Below are 20,378 nucleotides of genomic sequence, written 5' to 3' on the forward strand. Positions count from 1 at the left end.
TTTCCTTTCCTTTCTTTTCCTTTCCTTTCCTTTCCTTTCCTTTTTCCTTTCCTTTTCTAAATGAGACACACTAAGGATTAGAAAGCTTGCCTTGAGAACAATAGTATTTCATCAACAACAGATACCACAATTTATTCAGCCATTCCCCAACTGAAGGGCATACCCTCATTTTCCAGTTTTTTGCCACCAAAAAGAGCAAGGCTATAAATATTTTTGTACATGTTTTTTTCCCTATGATCTCTTTGGGGTACAAACCCAGCAATGGATCAAACCAGGCTGGATTAAAGGGCAGACAGTCTTTTAGTGCTCTTTGGACATAGTTCCAAATTGCCATCCAGAATGGTTGGATCAGTTCACAACTCCACCAGCAATGCATTAATGTCCCAATTTTGCCACATCCCCTCCAACATTCATTACTCTTCCCTTCTGTCATTTTTGCCATTCTGCCAGGTGTGAGGTGATACCTCAGAGTTGTTTTGATTTTCAAAGTAATAATAAACTGGAGGAATTTCATGTGAACTGGAAAAACCTCTAGGAATTAATGCAGAGTGAAAGGAGCAGAGCCAGGAGAACATTATACACAAAGACCGATACACTGTGATAAAATTGAATGTAATGGACTTCTCTACTAGCAGCAATGCAGTGACCCAGAACAATTCTGAGGGATTTATGGAAAAGAACGCTACCCGCATTCAGAGGAAGAACTACGGGAGTAGAAACACAGAAGAAAAACAATTGCTTGAACACATGAGTTGATGCGGACATGATTTAGGAAGTAAACTCTAAAGGACCACCCTAGTGCAATTATGGATGGTTTGGAAATAGGTCTTGATTGATGACACATGAAGAAACCAGTGGAAATGCACATCGGTTATGGGGGATGGAGAAGAGTTGGTGGGGTGGAGGGGAGAGTAAAAACATGAATCATGTAACCATAGGAAAAAATTTCTCTAAAAATAAAAAATTGTAAAAAGAGAAATAAAAAGAAAGCTTGCCTTGAAAGCAAATTCCCACCCATATATCTATATTTCTGTATATATAACCAAAACAGATGGGCCAACTTTTAAATTCAGTATGAGAGTGAAGGAAGAAATCTGCCAAACAAGTCGTTTGGCACAATAATAACAACTACAACAACAATAATGACAAATAGCCATTTATATAGTGGTTTGAGATTTGAAAAGTGCTTTAAAAATCTCTCATTGTATCTATACAACTCTGTCAGGTAAGTGCTAGCATAATCCCCTCTTGACAGCCAAGGAAAGGCTTGTCTGAGGCTTAAGGAGGTTAAGTGACTTGCCTAGGAACAAACAGCTAAAAGGCATTAGGTCTTCCTCACTCAAAGTCTCTCCACTATGCCAACTAGCTGCCTAAACAAAATTATCAAATTCTGCTGTTTATCCTCCCAAATATGTAAACAAAATTTGAATATTATAAATGAAGGCAAGCTTCCATTTTGTAGGCATCCTCATCAGAATCTCCTAATCCAATATCTTCTTTCTTATTCTATTTTCACAGCATGTTTAAAAAGTTCACTTTATAGTAAATTACTGGTCTTGATTGGGGAATCAGACCAGCTAGCTTTTTGTTATTGTCCATGTAATCCAATCATTACTTAATCCCCTTTCCCTCAACATTTTTAAGTGATGCAATCAGAACCTATTAACCAAAATGACTAAAATAAGATCAAATTGAAAGCTTAAAGAATCAACAGTTAAATTCCAATGCTTCAGTTGCTCTGTGACAAGTGGTTCTTGGAACCCTCTAATGGCAAATTAACTTTATATTAAGAAAACACTAAGCTTGATTCAAGTCCAAATCCTCTGCTGGATGGACACAGCTTTCTCAAATCAACTTTCACTTAGTCTCTCATTGTAAGAACACTTTTCAAAATCCTATTTACTATACCCTCTCTTTTTCTTTTTTTTATCAGTGTACATATGTTTAATTTTATGACGAAGTTGTTGGTGTAGTAATTCAATCTTTCTTTTGTTTCAGGTACCAGGTAATCACAATATTAACAATGTATATATTTTGCTAAGCCTTATTTAATTTACATGGACAGTTAGACATATCAGCATATCAGAATGCCTGCTTTTCATAATTTTGTCTATGGGAACACTGTTGCATAAATTGTCTGCACTCGAGGTAGCCATGGGTGAAATGGCCTTTCTTATGAAATGTCACAAGATTTAATGTCACAGTATAATTGGGATGGAAGGATAATTGAGCTAAGCTCAACATGTCTTTTTCTGCTAACACATTATTAATCCACAGGAGTGTTAAAATATGTTTAATAAAGGCCCCATTCAAATGGAAATTGTTGGCACTTGCTAAAAATTATGCTATTTCTTTCTTTGGCTCTAAGAATTTCAACTGTAGTTCAGAAAAAGTTTCATTTTCTAGTGGAATCATAATAGGAGAGAACACAATAAGAAATTCAACATTTATTCATAGATTGTATAGGGGGGGAAAAATTTACTATGCCCCGTGTTCATGTTTAAAAAGTAGCTTCAAACACACACACACACACACACACACACAACCTATTTGTAACTTTCCTTACCTTGTTTAAAATTTTTTAGGGGGTGGTAGTGGTTAGGGTAGCTTTTGGAAGAATAATGGCTTACTGGATAGGGAAGAGAATAAAGAATTGTATCTCTAATATTCTATACCTTGTGATGACCTGATTTAAGTCACTTAACCTTGCAGTGTTGCAATGATTCCTAATGATTAAACTGGGATTTAATCATTAAACTGGGGATGACAGGCTCCAACACTTCTTAAAATCTTAAATTCATAAGGCTGAAAGGGGACATTAAGGAAGTTATCTGGCCTAGTCCCCTGTCTTCAACTAGACTATACCTAAAATGCTGTAGAATAAGTGAGAATCTCTCTTTTTTTCCAAGGAGAATCATATCCTCACTCAGCAACCAATTCCTTGCTTATAACTTCAAGATCTCTATGAGAATTTTCCCTAAAACATCCTAAGTGTCTCTAACTACAATTTAAAATGTTTCTATTTGTCTTTTTTCCCTTTAGCAAAATAGTTCCAGCTCCTTCACTTTTTCTTCATGGGTACTGTTAAAGAAAAACAACACTAAGGAAAAATCTAATGATTTTTAGGTTCTCTGATTCTTACTTATGCCATGTTCAGCTGGTTCCAAAACAATTAGAGAATCATAGAATTATAAAGCAAGAAGGCACATTGGGAGGTGGATATCTAATCCATTTCCCCTGTCTCTTATTTGTAGATGAGAAAGACACATGATTAAAACCCAGCACTTCTCCATTATTTTTTCTGATTACTTTATCTAATTAATTAGTTATTAAAGTTTTTCTTACTTTCATCTCCTACCCTCAAGAGAAACTAAACCCCGATAAAAATTTGCTTTGTTAAACAACAGTTCCTACATAGACCTTGTCTTCTCACCTAGATTTTAATTCCTCTATTCAGGACAAAGAAAACAGTTCCAATTCGGAAATGGTTCATGAATCCACTTGCTGCACTGTGTAGACAAATAACTGAATAATTAACTGAAAGTTAAAGTTATGTAGTTAAAATTATGAAAGAACTTTTTGATCAATTGTTAGAGCCTTAAATTTTGAAATATACAATTAGAAATAATATTTATAGATCTTCATAAAAACTCACATTTCTATTGTTATTTAAAGTTTTAAGAGTTCTTTTCTTCCACTTAATGTCTCTTTTTTACAGATAAGGAGGCAGGCTCAAACAGTTTAATTGTGTAGATCCCAAGCAGGTTTCAGGGTCCCACAGCAGCTAAGTGCCATAAGATAGATAGGTCAACCTAAGTCTCTGCTTTGAAGTCTCACATTCTTGTCCACTACACTATGCTGCATTTTATAAAATTCAGAATTTGAAGGGTGCTTGGTTAATTGGTCTGAATCAAGGGGAGATCCTTGAGAGGAGGGACTGTTTCATTTTTTGCCTTGTATCCCCAGGGTCTGACTAGCACACTGCCTGTGATGCTTAGAGGAAATTAGTAAGGCAGGCATCCTCCATCAATAGTTTAGAATCAATCAAAAGCTCCTGACACCTTACTTGGTAGATCTCCCATTGACATTTCAGCCTAATCTCCATTGCCTACTGGGATTCCCAGAAAAGTGTGGAATTTAGCCACTTTTTCCATTCCCCTGCTCTATCAAGGGGCTTCTCTGGCAGCACTCCCTTCCTACAACACTCTTAATGTTTATAGAAGTTCCAAGTATCTCTTCTTCAAAAAATTGTTGGAGAACCTAGGTTAGGTGTAAGAAATTTCTAGAAGTTCTAGCCTCCTGCCATGGTCATAATCAGAACTATCAGCATCTAGTGGGCTCTGTCTCTCCCTGACCCAAAACACACATTGCCTGATCTTTCATAGCCCAGGCTGAAGGAGAAGCAAACTATAAAATTAGGTTAGAAAACAGGTCAAGGCTTTCATATCTCTATTGATTTTCCTGAACTTTGGATCAGTTCAGTTGGCTAGGTCTATGCAGGTTAGATTTTTGTTTTCCTACCTTTGCAGATACTCTAGCCTAGGGAACTCTGGTCCTCTGTATGGTACTGAGGTACTGGACGACTTATTGCCTATATGAGTTGACATCTTAACCAAACCCATTGGAATTTTAGAATCACTGTTTTTGCCAGGATCTTGCTAGAGTGAAAAACAAATAAACCTTGGTTGTCCATGGCAGATCCAGCCATGTGCTGTCAAGTGGCAATGCCTATCCATAAACTTGAATTGTGTACATCTTTTTGAAGTTGTGGGAATGGTTCAGCCCTACCTGCAAACAAGAGGAGAGTGCCCCAGTTTGGCCAAATGGATGTGAAAGATTTCGATATGAGAAATTGTTTCCTAAAAAAAGATACCAACCTGAACAGAAGGGAATTTGCCTTAATTTGATCCACACTTTCATCCTTGAAGAATCTGAAAGCTGACAAAGAGAAGGGGCTAAGAGCATGTGCCCAAAGAGCCACTCAAACAGTGATGATGGAGCTCAGAAAGTTGAAGTTGAATCATTTCTAGTTTCTGTTTCCCATTAAATCTTGTAGAAAGCTGGAATTCGGAGCAGATACAACTGCCAAGTACTACATGAACTATAATATTTTGAAAAGTGGATTATTTTTTTTGTTGTTGTTCTTTTGCTATAGGAATGGGATACTTTACATGAAGGGAAATTTTATACAAAAACATTGTTTCAGTCATGAATCACTTAGTAAACACAAAAATTTTATATCCATATATATGAAAAATAAAGGGAAAAAAAATCCTTGATCTTAAAAAACAAAACAAAACAAAACAAATCACTGGCCCTGAAGCCAGAAGTTCTGAGTTTAAATTCTGGGGTGGTTGGAAATTTGCTTCTGAGATTTTTTTTCCAACTGAAGATCTATGACCTCATGAGCTATAAGTATAAGACCTCATCTTATACTTAAATACTTTCTTAGTTCTAGTCTCCCGGCATGTTTTATTCCTTTATTGGTCCACTCCTTGTAATGTTTAATATGTTATTATTTAAACTATAAACATATAAATGTGTTGATAGTTAGCATGAGCATGGTATAATGGATAGACAACTGACCTTGGAGTCAGGATATAGAAAAGGCACCAAACTGAGTTTAAGTCTTCAGTGTTACCTGATAACTTTGAGACATTGGACTAGTCACAAGGTCACAACCTCAGGCTCCTTCCAGATGTATATCTGTTATCCTATTATCTTGTTTATGACTTGTGATCTGGGCAAGTCATTTAGGTCTCAGGGCCCCCAGGTAAATCTCTAAGAGTAAATTGTAGGGAAATGTTGATCTCCATCAGTGGAAGGAAATTTCCACAATGGGAATATCATTCTTTCTTCCTCCCTAGTGATAAAGGCACAAGTCAGTGATTTAGAATTGAATAACCAAAAAAATAAAATAAAATAAAATAAAAATAAAAAAGGCAGATTATTCTCTTAGAATCACATGAATAAAAAAATACAGTAATCTACAAACTAGAATGGCTAAGTGATTTTATGCAAATTTCTTGATAGAGGTCACACTATCAATGTATGCAATTACATTAATTCAGAAGCCAATCAAACTTTCTGGTTTTGGTATTTAGAGATGTTTCTAAGTCTTCTGAAAATTATGTTGTCCTAGAAATATGGTCTTTTGTCACTTTACCAATATTTGTAATAGAATATAGCACTGGGGCAGCTAAGAAATCAGTCTTTTACCCAGTTGGGTCCATTGCATACACACAGAACCCTCTCAATTCTTCTGAGTCTTACACAGTCCCCCCCAGTGTAGACAGAATCAATTTCAGATCAAAGGGCTAATGCCCTGAAGATCCTTTCAATTTCTTAGTTTAAAAAACCCATCCAGCCCAGGAAATCTCTAATGTAATTGGGATAATTATTTTAATTATTTATTCTTTGGCCATTCTCCTATTCAAATGTTCTCTTTGTGTTCCTTTTAATGCAATAACTCAATTAAAGCAAAGAACTTTTAAAATTATTTGAAATTGCAGCAGTTTTCACCCTACACAGATTTCCAAAAGGACTAAGTTCTTTTCTTCTAAGTACTTTGGTTTGAGGAAAACATATATTTAAGGTTTTGAACTCATGTCTTTGTACTTCTTGGCTTCCTCCATCTGCACAGTTTTGATCACTTGCAATTTAAGACAGCAAAACTCCCACATTGAAGCTGTTTCTATAAGTAGAGTGAGAAGGAAATAATTATATTAATTGATATTTATGTGGCACTTTAGAGTTTGCAAAGTTCTTTACTTACATTGAAATTTATGATGAGTTAGCACCCCTGGGAAGTGGGAACTCTTATTATCCCTATTTTACAGGTGAGGACACTCACTGAAGGTAAGAGGGGTTAAATGACTTGCCTTGTGGACACATAGCTAGTATCTGAAGTAGAATTTGACCTCAGGTCTTCCTGACTTCAGAAATACTCTGTACACTATATCATCAATTGGCCCCCTACTACAGATTAAAAACCAAAACATAACAACCCTTGCCTTTTGTCTTAATTTTAATTCTAAATCAGTAGAGCAGCAAGAGATAAGCATTTACAGTTAAGTTACTTGCCCAGGGTCACACATCTGAGAAGTCTATGAGGCTAGATTTGAACCTAGATCTTCTCAACTCTAGGCCTGACACTCCATCCACTGCGCTGCCCAGCTGCCTTCAGATTTTTTACCTGTTCATCTAATTTCATTGATGTAATGAATTACCAGTAAGGAAATTTCCTTTACCAAAGGAGATCAATTGTAATTCCTTAATTGATAGCATTTCCCTAGCTATTAGTATCTTCTCTGCGAAATTATCTCATATTATTTTGCATATCTTTCCCCCTTATATACAATAACTCTCCAGAAAAAAAAATAAGGTCTTCAAGGACAGGAACTGTTCTATTTTTGTCTTTATAACCTCAAATGGATAATGCTTATTAATTACTTGACTGATTACTCTATTAAAGAATTGGCTCGGGCAATGAGAGGTTAAATGCAGTACCTGGAATCTCTTACCCAATAGCTCTCAGAAGCAAGACTGACAATAAAAGACAATAAATAATAATAATAATAATAGATGGCATCCTCTGCTGCTTACTGTGTGCCCGGCATTGTGTGAAGTGCTTTATATTTATTATCTCCCTTGTTCTCACAACAATGCTGGGATGTAGGTATTCTTATTATCCCCATTTTACAGATAAGGAAACTGAAGCAAACAGAGGTTAAAGTGATTTGTCCATCATTATATAGCTGGTATGTGTCTGAGACTAGATTTGAACTCAGTCTTCCTGATTTCAGGCCCAGAGCTCTGTCTCCTGTGTTACCATCTCCAAGTTCAACAAGCTCTTTACTAAATCATGCAGTTGAGTAGAAGAAAGAAGTCAAACTATTGATAAATAGATGTGATATACATATCCATAGCCAGGGAAGAAAAGGAGGGGATGCAGGATCTACGGTGGGATGGAGGGCAGAAAATAGTCTCAAAACGTGGCTTCCACGGACATTGGGACTGAGCAGTGTGACCTTTGTGTGCTCCTTCCACAGGAAGAATTTTCCTAGTAATTAAGCAAACAGAGAAAGGTTGGGACAAAGTTTGAAATTTGTAGAAATAGCAGATCTTCTCTATGGCAAACAGAAAAGAAGATGCAGAAGGGGGAAGAGAAGTAGAGTGGGGTTTATATTAAAAATATAAAAAATCTGTATGTGAACCAGTGTTCTTGATTTCAACCCATAGGAAGCACCTGTTGAAAGAGTTTATAGGTTTATCTGAAATGTATTGGGGATTTTATGCACAATTTAACTTAGCAGGAAATTGAAGGAGAGCCTCTCTATTGGAGATTGGTCAATTAACTGGTTTATTTCCTGATTAGTTAAACTGAACAAACAAAACTAAGTTTCTACTGTGTGCAAGCTCTGGGGAACTAAGACATTTAGGTAAAACATGATAATTGCCTCATGTAGTGTATAGTCAAAAATAAGAATTTTTTAATAGCCTTATTTGGTTTACTCACACAAAATCAAGTTAAGAAATGGAACAATCATATAAGACCTGGAAAAGTATCCTTCCTCTTTACAGAGCATAGAGTGGATCCTGGGAGACAAAACAACAAAGTAGAGAGAATCTTGATTTTAATCTGAATTCAGACACTTACTAGTTTTGTTACTCCTAGCAAATTACACAACTTGAACTTTGATTTCCTCAAAGGTTAAATAGGAAGGCATTATGTGACCTACTTCATAGTACTATGTGGGAAAAAAGTATTTTGTAAACCTTCTATGTAAAAAAGTATAATTAAATAAAATGTTTATTTAATTTAATTCAAATTTATTTAAATTTAAAATATTAAAAATGTATAATTAAATAAAATAAAAAAGTATAATTAAATATAAACAAAATATAAAGCTGGGTTAATATTAGAGTTGACTGTACAATCTGCAGTCCCATGCTTTAAGAAAACATGGAGAATGAAGAGAGGGCTAAAAGAAAAAAAAATTGATGAAAATGATGAAAAAAAACATAATGGGAAATCAAAGGAGTTACAATCTGCTTAACTGGAGAATAAGAAAACTGGGAGTGAGCTACATGATGGACAAGTAGATGACAGACTCTTACTTGGAGGACTGGAACAGTTATACATTTTCTTGGAGGGCAGAACAAAAGAAAATGGGCTTGAACTGGAGCAAGGAGGTCTAGTTAGATATAAGAATGAACTCTTTGAATACAAAGAAATGAGTAAAATCTGGGGATTTTCGACATTTTTATAAACTATTGTCCTCTTGTAAAGCTGCTTCATTTTAGAAGTAGGGGAAGAATAGCAACACACTTGTGTGGACATATGGCTTTAATGAAATGATCCATAGATGTTATATCACTAGAAATGCACAACTTTGTGAGATATGGAATGTAAATATTATCATCTCCATTTCACAGGTCAGGTAACTGACCCTCCACGATTGACATAGTTCATGAAGTTAGTAAATGGAAGAACCAGGATTTCAGCCTAGACTTTCTGATTCTGAGCCAGGAATCTTTCTATGATAAGGAGCTACCTCATAACAGTCTTACTGTCATCCTGACAATCTCTGAGATAAAATCTCTTCAAATATAGATCATCTTTGTTTGTATGGATCTTATAACAGACGAGCCTTGTAAGACATGGTTGCTCTTTCCTCCCCCCCCCCCGTTATCTGGTTTCAGTTTCCTGATTTAGCTTTCTCTTGTATGAACCCAAATAAGCAACAGTTCAGAAAACACAGACAGGAAGAATGTTGATGCAGAAAGCCTCTGATTCTTGTAAAAGCACACAGCATATGGGAAATAATATTTCTAATTCGATATAGATAAAAATACAATAAATGCACAAACTTTGCTTATCAGTCCCCTTCCCATACTTCTAATGAATGATTGGTAACCAGGTGGTTAGGACCCTGGAAATGACTAACTTTCCCACTGTCATAACCTGTCAGGGTTTAGAAAAACATATGTCCAGTTGGTGGTTCAAAAGAACTGCTCAATTCTGTAGCCATAGCACTTTAAGCTACTCAATGCCACACGTTTCAATAAGAATCTGATTTCAGTTTGTTTGTTCCAAGTTAAGAATATAAAGGACAGAAGATGTAATGTTCCCCCACAAGCTGACACATATTTTGGTGACACACAACAAAAATGTTTAATTCAGGGATATTTCAGATGACATATGGGAAGAAACACCCACTAACTCACAGCTTTCTCCAACACTTGCTTCATGGAAAATTGCCCATCTTCCACAACCTATACAATGGGAGGTATCGTCTATGGAAGAGCTTGTAGCTTGTAATGGGTTATTAACCATGATGTACAGATGGAGATTTTGATAATGGGCTCAAAAACTATTGGCAAAAATGTGATCAGACTTTCTGAATTTATATCTCATAGAACTGGATCTCATTTTCCCCGTTTTCAATTGTCTTATCTTCTATTTAGGGGTGAGCAACATATCACTTTAGACTCTAAAAGCTACACAAAACAATAATGGAAAAGAATAAAATCTTGTTCACATTAAAAGACCATTAGCAGTAGCAATTTTTAAGCTGGAAAAGGCTGAATATTTTGCAACTAATGATCAATAGCGTAAGTAGAAGAGATTGTAATACACTATCGTATCAAAATGATTACCATGGAAGATAGGAAATATGATATCTCTTTTCCTCTATTTCATTTAAGTCAGAGTTGGGGAGAAAACAGTATCTGTCTTGTAAAAAATGTTAAGCAACTATGAGCTTTGTTGAAATGGATTTAAACAATTGAAAAAGGACCCACTGAAGTCCATTTAGTTGATATGATAGTGAGCTCTCAGCCTGAAGAATAATTTCATAAAGATTAGATGAAAAACCTCATCATGGAAGATACTAACTAATAAGTGAGTATGTCATTCATAGCATGAATAATCTTATTTTAGTACTTTAGGGAAGTCTAGGTAAGCTAATTAATCTTTTATCCTTATTTATTTGAGTATATGATACAAACATGAGATTATAAATAACTTTTCTTCATCTTTCTTCAATAGAATTTTCTTTTTGTTTTTTAAACTTTTACCTTCCATCTTAGAATCAATATTACGTATTGTGGTTCCGAGGCAGAAGTGCAGTTTATAAAGGCTAAGCAATGGAGGTTAAGTTATTTGCCCAGCTAGGAAGTATCTGAGGCTATATTTGAACTCAGGATCTCCCATAACCAGGCCTGGGTCTCAACTCACTGAGTCATTAATCTGCCCCTTGCAAGAGCATTTCCTAAATCTGAATAACTCCACAGAGGTAAGGACGCTCATATCAGATTTACATGTGCAGACCCAAACCTTGAGTTCGCCTAGGCTCCATCAAGTAGGTAATTTAAGTAATTATCTGTTTCTTTCAAGAAAATGAAACACAGTAATTCACCTGCTCTACAGGGGTAAAAAAGAAGAATCAGGAGTCAGAATCATCGGATTGGATTGTGTAGGTTGAGGAAGATGGGCGATTTTCCGTGAAGCTAGTGGAAAACAAAGCTGTTTTCATTGACTAAATTTTGAGGATTAGCTTTTTTGTTTACCTCTTTTTGTTGTTGTTGTTGTTTTTCCAAGAAGCCTAGCACACGGAGTGCCTGGCACATCAAAATTATGTAATCATTGATTGTTGAACTGAATTGGTGTATTTTTTTTAAGAGATTAGCTATCCAATTGTCAGGCTGTACCTCTGGTACTTTTAATTTTTGATTTAGGTTCATATCCTTTCTTCCACCAAAAAGCACTTGGCATACTAGCTGTGTAATCACAGAATGTCACATAATCCCTCTGTTAAATGTGTGTATAATACTTATGTCAGCTACCTCATGAGGCTGTTAGGAAGAAAGGACTTCATACCCCATAAAGTGCCAGAGAGGTAGGAGTTGATATTTTTTCTCTCTTTAGCTTCTGGAGGGAATTCAGAGAATTTCAAGTTTCTGAAATTACAATATTAATAGGTTGAAATTCACTTGTCAAAATGTATCTTTCATTTACAAAGATGCTAATTGTATGTGCATTTTGACTTTTTAATTCTCCAGAAGGGAGTCTACTCCTCTGCTCCCTTTCCTGCTAGGGAATTGATGCATATGGCTGCAATATGACTGGCTAGGTTAGGAATTTGGATGGTAGCCTTTTGGGGATTTAGCTTCTCCCTTGTGTATAGCTAACTGGCACTAATGGGGATTCACCCTGAGATCTCAGCATCATTAGCACAATGCTCTAACCAAGAGTCAGACAGCTTATGGTAGGGAAGATATTAATAGCATAATATGCAGATAGAAATCAATGGTGTCGTGCAAACCCAGGAAAGAAAGTAGACATGGCAAGAAATGGAAACTCATTGCTATTTTCATGCCTAGTGAGATAGCTATAGCTGTCCTTCTTGCAGCCAAAATTGGTGGCACTGGTCCTTACTAGTTCTACCACATTGTATACACCTTTGGGATAGCTATAAAAACTGGTCCAGTGGCAAGCCAATGAGCCAAAGGAATACCATATGGCCCTAGAATTTGTGCCAGCCACATATATCAAAAGGCATTAGGTTATAAAAGTGTCATCTGGGGATATTAAATTGTTTAGCCTAGATATATGCTAGACTTGTTTCTGCAAAAAAATTAAAATTAAATTAAAAAAAAAAGTTTGTTTCTAGAATCTTAGAGCTTTCATTTGTACCTTGGGAAATTTCCACTGCATAGAGAAAGAAACTGAGAGGCAGAAGGATGTGACCTTCATAGGCCTATGGATGATGACTCCTTCCAAGCCAATTGAACAGATATTTTATGGAATGTCTACTATGGGTTTAGCCCATTACCAATCAATAATGAGTAATGCAAGAGTGACTATTGTAATCAATGACCATTCTAGCACTCTATGGTCCAGCCAAACTGGCCTACATAGGAGTTTCTAGCATATAGCATCCAATATCCCAGCCCCATGCTCATATATTGATTTTGTCCCCTGTGCTCAGAAGGCTCTTCCTTCAAAATTGTGCCTCTCTGAATTCCTTTTTTGTTTTAAGATGTGGCCAAAACATCATGTTTCATGACAAGCCTTTCCTGATACCCCAAATGCTAATGCCTTCTCTCCCTACTTGTACTACTTTGAATTTTTTTGCATATGTTTATTCGCTTTATACTTTTATATGAATATAGAATAAGATCATAATTGTGAAGGATTTAAGACGTCCAATACCTTTGATTTTACAGGAAATTGAGGCCCAGAGAGCTTCAGTGTCCTAACTAAGGTCACATAATTGTTGCCTGTGATTCTGAATCTAGTAATCTATCCATTACACACTTGCTTTCAAAAAAGCCAATTCCCATCAAAGAATACAGTCTTTTAGAATAAAGACTGCTTCCTTTTCCCCCCACACTTGTATTCCTGGGGCTTGACCCATAGTAGGAGTTCAATAAATGCATATCTATTGATTGGCATGTTGCCCAGCTTAAATTAGAAATATACAACTTTGTTTTTCAAACTTTTGAGATTTTTGTAACTTTTTTACATAGAGAGATGATTGAAATCTTTAAGTTAAGATGTTGCCATTGTCAGTGGTCCAAGTAAAATAAGAACCTCACAAAAAATCTGTATTCTCTCAGGCTAAGAGAAAGAAATTTAATTTCACTCCTCAAGAGACCAAAATGTGTGTATGCAAAGTAATTAGCCATCGCCAGCTGATGTATGTTCCATTACTGAAGAAGGCAACCACAGAGTAGAGAACTATTATCTCCTAATAAAGCTCCAAAGAGATTTCTTTTTTTAAACACACACACACACACACACGAGCAGCAGAAGGTAAAAAGTCAGTCTGAAGTATGAAAATACTTAAATTGTTCTGAAATGGATAAGCATGAACGATAAAGGCATAGAAAACATTCCACCAACTCCTACCCACAACATTGCACACACAGACACAAATAAAGCAGCTCAGTCTCTGCTTATATGGATCTCTAAAGCTTTGAATGCAGAGGAAGTCCTTTCATTTTTATCTGATAAAAACCATATGCAAACATGAATTCACATTCATCCTAAGCTCTGTTATAGAGACTAGCTCATCCTGTGTATTACCAAGGTTGCACATACCTTTCTATCCAAAGTTATTTTTGGAATTGATATTAATCAGCTCAGTGAGTGCCTTGACCCCATGATGTTTTTGGATCCATTGCTTCTGAGTCTGTACTCATTGTATTGATCATTGCTGGCTCTGCCTCCAGAACAGGTCTTTAAATTTCTTCCTTAATGTGGACCAGGATAAGGTGACCTAGTGTTGGGGTGTAAAAAGCCTCTATAAAATGATTCATGATGAAGTTGTCCAAATATCTGCCACGTGGCTATCCTCTATCCTGTTTATACTATGTAAAGGTCTATACAAGCATTTACAAGCCCAAAGGTACTTTTAAAAAAATCCTAAATATCTGCCCTAGTAACAACTCTAAGACAGAAAGGCAAGTTCTAGACAACTGGGGTTGAGTGACTTGCCCAGTGTCACATAGGAAGTATCTGAGGTTAGATTTGAATCCAAGTTCTCCCAAATCCAGGTCTGATGCTCTATCCATTGTGTCACATAGCTGTTTCCACAAAGATTCTTTTACCTCAGTCTTGCTTTATTCTCTGCAGAACCACAAAGATAAACAGGACAGCACAACTAGAAAATTCATTGATTTGCGTGAATAGCCATTGTTTGACAGCCAGAAGTTTCATTCTATTCACTATTCATCCAGCTTCAGCTAACTGTTTAGGACTAACTTATCTCCAGTCTCCCAGACACAACATCATCATCATTAATGTCTTTTGATTTCTGTAAAATTTAGCAGCCAGATGATGCAACAGATAGAGTACTAAGCTGGAAGTCAGAAAGACTTGATTTCAAATCTAGCCTTAGTCATTTAATAGCTGGGTGATCCTGAGTGAGTCACATAATAGCTGTCTGCTTCAGTTTCCCCAAATGTACAATTAGATATAAAATAATACTTAATATTTGTTTTTTTTTAAATTTGAATCCAAATTCTCTCCCTCCTACCTCCTTGAGACAATAAGCTATTTGATATAGGAAATATATATATATATGTGTGTGTGTGTGTGCGCGTGTGTGTGTGTGTGTGTGTGTGTGAAATATATATCTGCAGTCATATAAGACACATTTCCATGTTGGTCATGTTCTGAAGAAAGACACAGACAAATAAAAGGAAAAAAAGTAAGAAAAATAAAGAATGTGAAAAATAGTTTGCTTCAGTCAGCATTCAGACTTCAGTTCTTTCTCTGGATGTAGATACCATTTTTCATCATCTTGGATCATTGTATTGTTGAGAATATCCAAATCATTCACAGTTGATCATCATACAATATTGCTGTTACTGTGTATAATATTCTTCTGGTTCTGCTCATTTTACTTCTCATCAGTTCATGTAAATCTTTCTGGGTTTTTCTGAAATCTTCCTGCTTATCATTTCTTATAGAACAATAGATTCCTAACAATTACATACCACAAATTGTTTAGCCATTCCCAAATCGATGGACATCTCTCCAGTTTCCAAAGAGCTGCTACAAATATTTTTGTATGAATAGGTTCCTCTTCCTCACCTTTTTTTTTGGACATTTTTAGGATATGATATAGAAGTAGTGTTGATGGGTTAAAGTGTATGCACAATTTGTATAAAGAATCTTGAATTTAACATAATCAAAATTGTTCATTTTACATCTTGTAACACTGTCTCTTAAAAATCTTAACATGAAAAAAAAATCTCATTGCTATAACAGAAAAAGATGGATTCTACAAGATTCTTATTTGAGCAAATGTAGTTTGAGCATAGTTCCACATAGACATTAACAATCAATCTGCCAACTATTTGTGTACTGACTACCATAAGAAAAGTGAACATTAAGTAAATATCTGGTTAATTTGTGTCCCTGCTCTTTGCTAATTACACTGTCTCCCTTGGAGACCTCATCCATCCTCATGGATTCAACCACTATGCTGATGACTGCGAAATTTATATCTATAGGGTATCCATAAGGGATATATCCACATAGATGTCTCTTGGACACATCAAATGTCAAACATCTAAAAACAAATTCATCATTGTTCTCTCCTGTTCTTCTCTTCCCCCAAATCATCTCCCATTTCAAACTCCCTGATATTTGTTAGTGATCTTATTACCCTTATGTTTTGGAAGGTTGAATCCTAATTTAGCTTTCTCCTTTGTCTATCACATTCTGTCACCAAGTCCCATTGCTTTTTCCTTAGTCTCTCTTACCACAATTGAACTTGAGGCTTCTATCAACTTGTATCTAGTTTTCGGCAACAGTCTCCCAACCTCCTGTCCCCTTCCTCCAGATTCCTTCCTTGCTAAAGGCGGTGAGATGGTAAAATGAATAGAGTCCTTGATATGGATTGAGTTAGTTAGGAAGACCGGAGTTCAAAACCTGCCTTAGACACAACCTGGACAAGTCACTTAAGTGGCTATCTGCCTCAGTTTCCTCATCTGTAAAACGAGGATAATAATAGCACTTGCCTCTCAGCACTGTTAGGAGTATAAAATGAGATAATATTTGTAAAGCACATTGCAAATCTTAAGGCACTCTGCAAATGCTCACTATTATAGACAAGTTCTATAATATAATATAACTCTCTTCAAATTATCTTGCACCCAGTGATCAAATTAATTTTGTTAGACATTGCTTTCATTATGTTACTTTTCTTCTTACTTGGAAACTTTCTCCTATTCCTTCTTTTCCTGCTACATCAAATATGAATGCCTCTCTCTGACTTTTAAAACTCCTTGCCATTATTTTCCCAGACCTTACCTATATAATCTTATTTCCCAGTGCTCTCTAACATGTCTCCTTTGTTTAAATCAGGCCTGTAAAAACACCATGTTCATTCCCATCTTAATGCACTTACTTAAATTTCCCCTCTGCTCTTGGGATGGCATCATTTATAGTCTTTTCATTCCGGATTCCTCGCTCTCTCACGCCACCCCCCCATCTCCCCCCCCCCCAAACTGTTGCCAGGGCCTGCCAATTTCACCTTAATGACATTGCTTGAATACATTTCCTTCTCTCCTCTGTTATTTTTCTCTAGTCTAGTGCAGATCCCCATCACCTCACACCTGAATTATTTCCATAACCCTTTGGTGGGTCTGTCTGCCTCAAGGCTCTCCTTACTTTACTTCATCCTCCATTCAGCCTCTAAGAGATTTTCCTTAAATGTAGATCTGATCACGTTACACTCCCTCCCCACTCAATCAATTCCAGCAGTTCCTTGTTGCCTCTAGTAGCAAATACAAAATGTTCTGTCTGGCATCATTCAAAAACCCTTCAATAGCCTAGCTATCTCCTACCTATCCAAACTTCATACACCTCCTTCTCAGACATGTACTCTTCAAGTCACCCATACTTGTCTTCTGGCTATTTCAGGAACAAGACTTGACGTCATATGGCTCTTGAGTATTTTCTCTAGCTGTCCCTCCTACCTGGAACATTCTCCCTCCTCTGTTCAGACTACTGACTTCTCTGGCTTTCTTCAAGTCCTAACTAAAATCCAGTCTTCTACAGGAAGCCTTCCCAAACTCTTCTTAATTTCAGTGCTTTCCCTTCTGTTCATTATTCCCATTTATCCTGTATATTTCTTGTTTTGTATATACTTATTTGTCTCCTCGATTAGATTGTAAGTTCCTAGAGGGCAGAGACTTTCTTTTGCCTCTTTTTTTTTCTTCCTAGAGTTTAGCACAGTTCTTGATACATAGTAGAAGCTTAATGAATGTTTACTGATTAATTGATTAAGTTCCACACATAATTCAAGGCTCACTTTCAAGCCTATTTCTTACATGAAGCATTTCTTGGACTGTTCAGTCCTTACTGATCTCCTTTTTACTAATGAACTTGAACCTGCTTTATACAATTGAGTGCTTAATGATAGAGGGTTATCATAAAATATTTATGTACTTTTAAATGTTAATAACTAAAGTTTTAGGTGTAATTAAAACAAGTTCATGAGGCTTTTGAAAGCAAATTAATGAAAGCTTATGAAAGCTATATTACCTGATTGTTCTATATAGATATTCTTATTCAGGTGTTGTGACAAAGGGAAAGAGGCTACGAAAATTGAGGTCTATGACCAGCAGACTCGTAGTCCCTGTCAGGGACAAGAAGATTCTATTTGCCTCCCCATCCTTGGCTTGTTTCTAGTTAACCTATAAACTACATTAAATTTTTAGAGTTTAAGATTTACACAAAGGCATTGTGAAGCCTCTGTTTTCAGTCATGTACTTTTTGCCATTGTTTCACATATGCTAGTAACATCCTTGATTAGATTATAAACTCTTTGAGGGCCAGGCCAATCCTTATCCTTCCTCAGGATCTACCCCCAACCCAAAGGCAATAAATACCTTGTTAACTGAGCACAGGGTGGATTCTAATGAATATTTGTCAGTTGACTGAATGATTGGACCATACATTTGAGCTAGATAATTCAGAACAAAATTACTCTATTGATCATTAATTAATCTAGTTTAGTTCAGACTTGATGCTTGAATTAATTCAGTCTGGCTATTTGTCGCTTGAGCAGATTAAATTTAGACAAATGGAAAATTTCCCTGTGACTTTATGCTGTACAGCCACTGCTATGCTTTTCCATGACATCTCAGTCTTGGTTTCATCTGACCTGGGGTCAAGAGACTCAGAATTTGCATACTACAGCTTTTCTTATCAAGGCATAAAACTTCAGGTTTGGGAGTTAAGGGACTTGCCCAGAGTCACACAGCTGGGAAGTGTCTGAAATCAGATATAAACCCAGGATTTCCTGTTTCAAAAACCACTGAACCACCTAGCTATCCTAGCAATTCAGTCAATTTGATTCAAGAAACCCCTCTTAGATACTTAAACTGTTCCATGTGCCAGAGGATAATTTAACATGTTGTTTTTTTTATCAGAAAGCTAGAGAAACAATGCATAGTTTTAAAGAGCTGCTTCAGGATTTAAAATAAATTGACACATTGGGAAGAGAATCATCAAAGCTATATCTAAATTTTACTTTACAACAGTAAAATGCTGACTAGATCAATCTTCAACAAATATTCATCATGTGTTTACCATGTTCAAGGAACTTATCCTCAGGGACAGTAATAAGTGACTAGACTTCATGTCTTAGATGAGGCAGGGCACACAGACATAGATAATCAGTATGAGGCTCTTTGTGCTGCTCAACTCTAAGTTCTATACGATCTTACGTGCCAAATGAATGACAAAATCTAGAAATGATGTAAGAGGGTAGAGAAGAGGAAGTTCACTTTAAGTTATAGTTGTTGAGGCAGGTTTAATAGCAAAGGTATGATTTAAGTTGTGGCTTAAAGGATAGGTGGACTGGAAAAGTTTATGGCAAATGTAGTGAATAAAATTTAATATTAAAATTATATAAAGAATTGACACAAATATTCAAAAGAGAGATCCATTTTCGAGTTGAGAGATAGCCAAGATATATGACTAAATAATTTACAAATTCAAAAAAACATTAGAAAAGAATCACTTGAAAAAGAAATTCAACCTCCCTATGTCCCATAACTGCTGACTGTCAAGGTCCTACAACTACAGAAGGTCCTAAGACTGCAGATACAATCATGCCCTAGGTAACAGGAAAGCCTTAGCAGGTGTTATCAAGGATGCAGCTGCTGCTGAACTTGTGATAGGGAGTCATAATTACCAGCCTCTTCAGTGAAGGCTTTACTTTCCCAAGGTGTCCAGGAGCTCATTGGAGAACCCTATATGGACTTTCCTAGAGATAAACAAAGCACAGTAAAACAGACCCTGAAATACTAGGAGTCATTCAAGTAATGATAGTTAGCTAACATTTATATAGCATTTACTAAAGGGCATTTAACTCAATTTGCCACAGTTTCCTCATCTATAAATTGAGGATAATAATAATACCTTTCTCCTTTGAATCTTACAACAATCCTGGGAGGTAGGTGTTATTATTATCCTCATTTTATAGATGAGGAAACTGTGGCAAATAGGGTTAAATGACTTGTCCAGGGTCATATTGCTAGGAAGTATATGAAACCAGATTTGAATTCAAGTCTTCCTGACTCTAGGTCCAGCATTCTTTCTATTGTACTGCATAGTTTTCCCATGAATAACAAGATGCTTAAGAAAACATATCTGACTATGACTCTTCTTATCCTCTCCTAAGGAAGCAGTAAGGTTTTACATTGATGAGAACGCAAAATCTAGGGTATTTTGCTTTGTTTTAATGGCTGCTTATATATATATAAATACATGATAGTAATTTTATTTCTTTATATATATATGTATATATAAAGAAATAAAATTACTATCATGTATTTATATATATATA

The sequence above is a fragment of the Gracilinanus agilis genome, chromosome 3, assembly GCF_016433145.1.
Source record: "Gracilinanus agilis isolate LMUSP501 chromosome 3, AgileGrace, whole genome shotgun sequence".
Classification (NCBI taxonomy): domain Eukaryota; kingdom Metazoa; phylum Chordata; class Mammalia; order Didelphimorphia; family Didelphidae; genus Gracilinanus; species Gracilinanus agilis.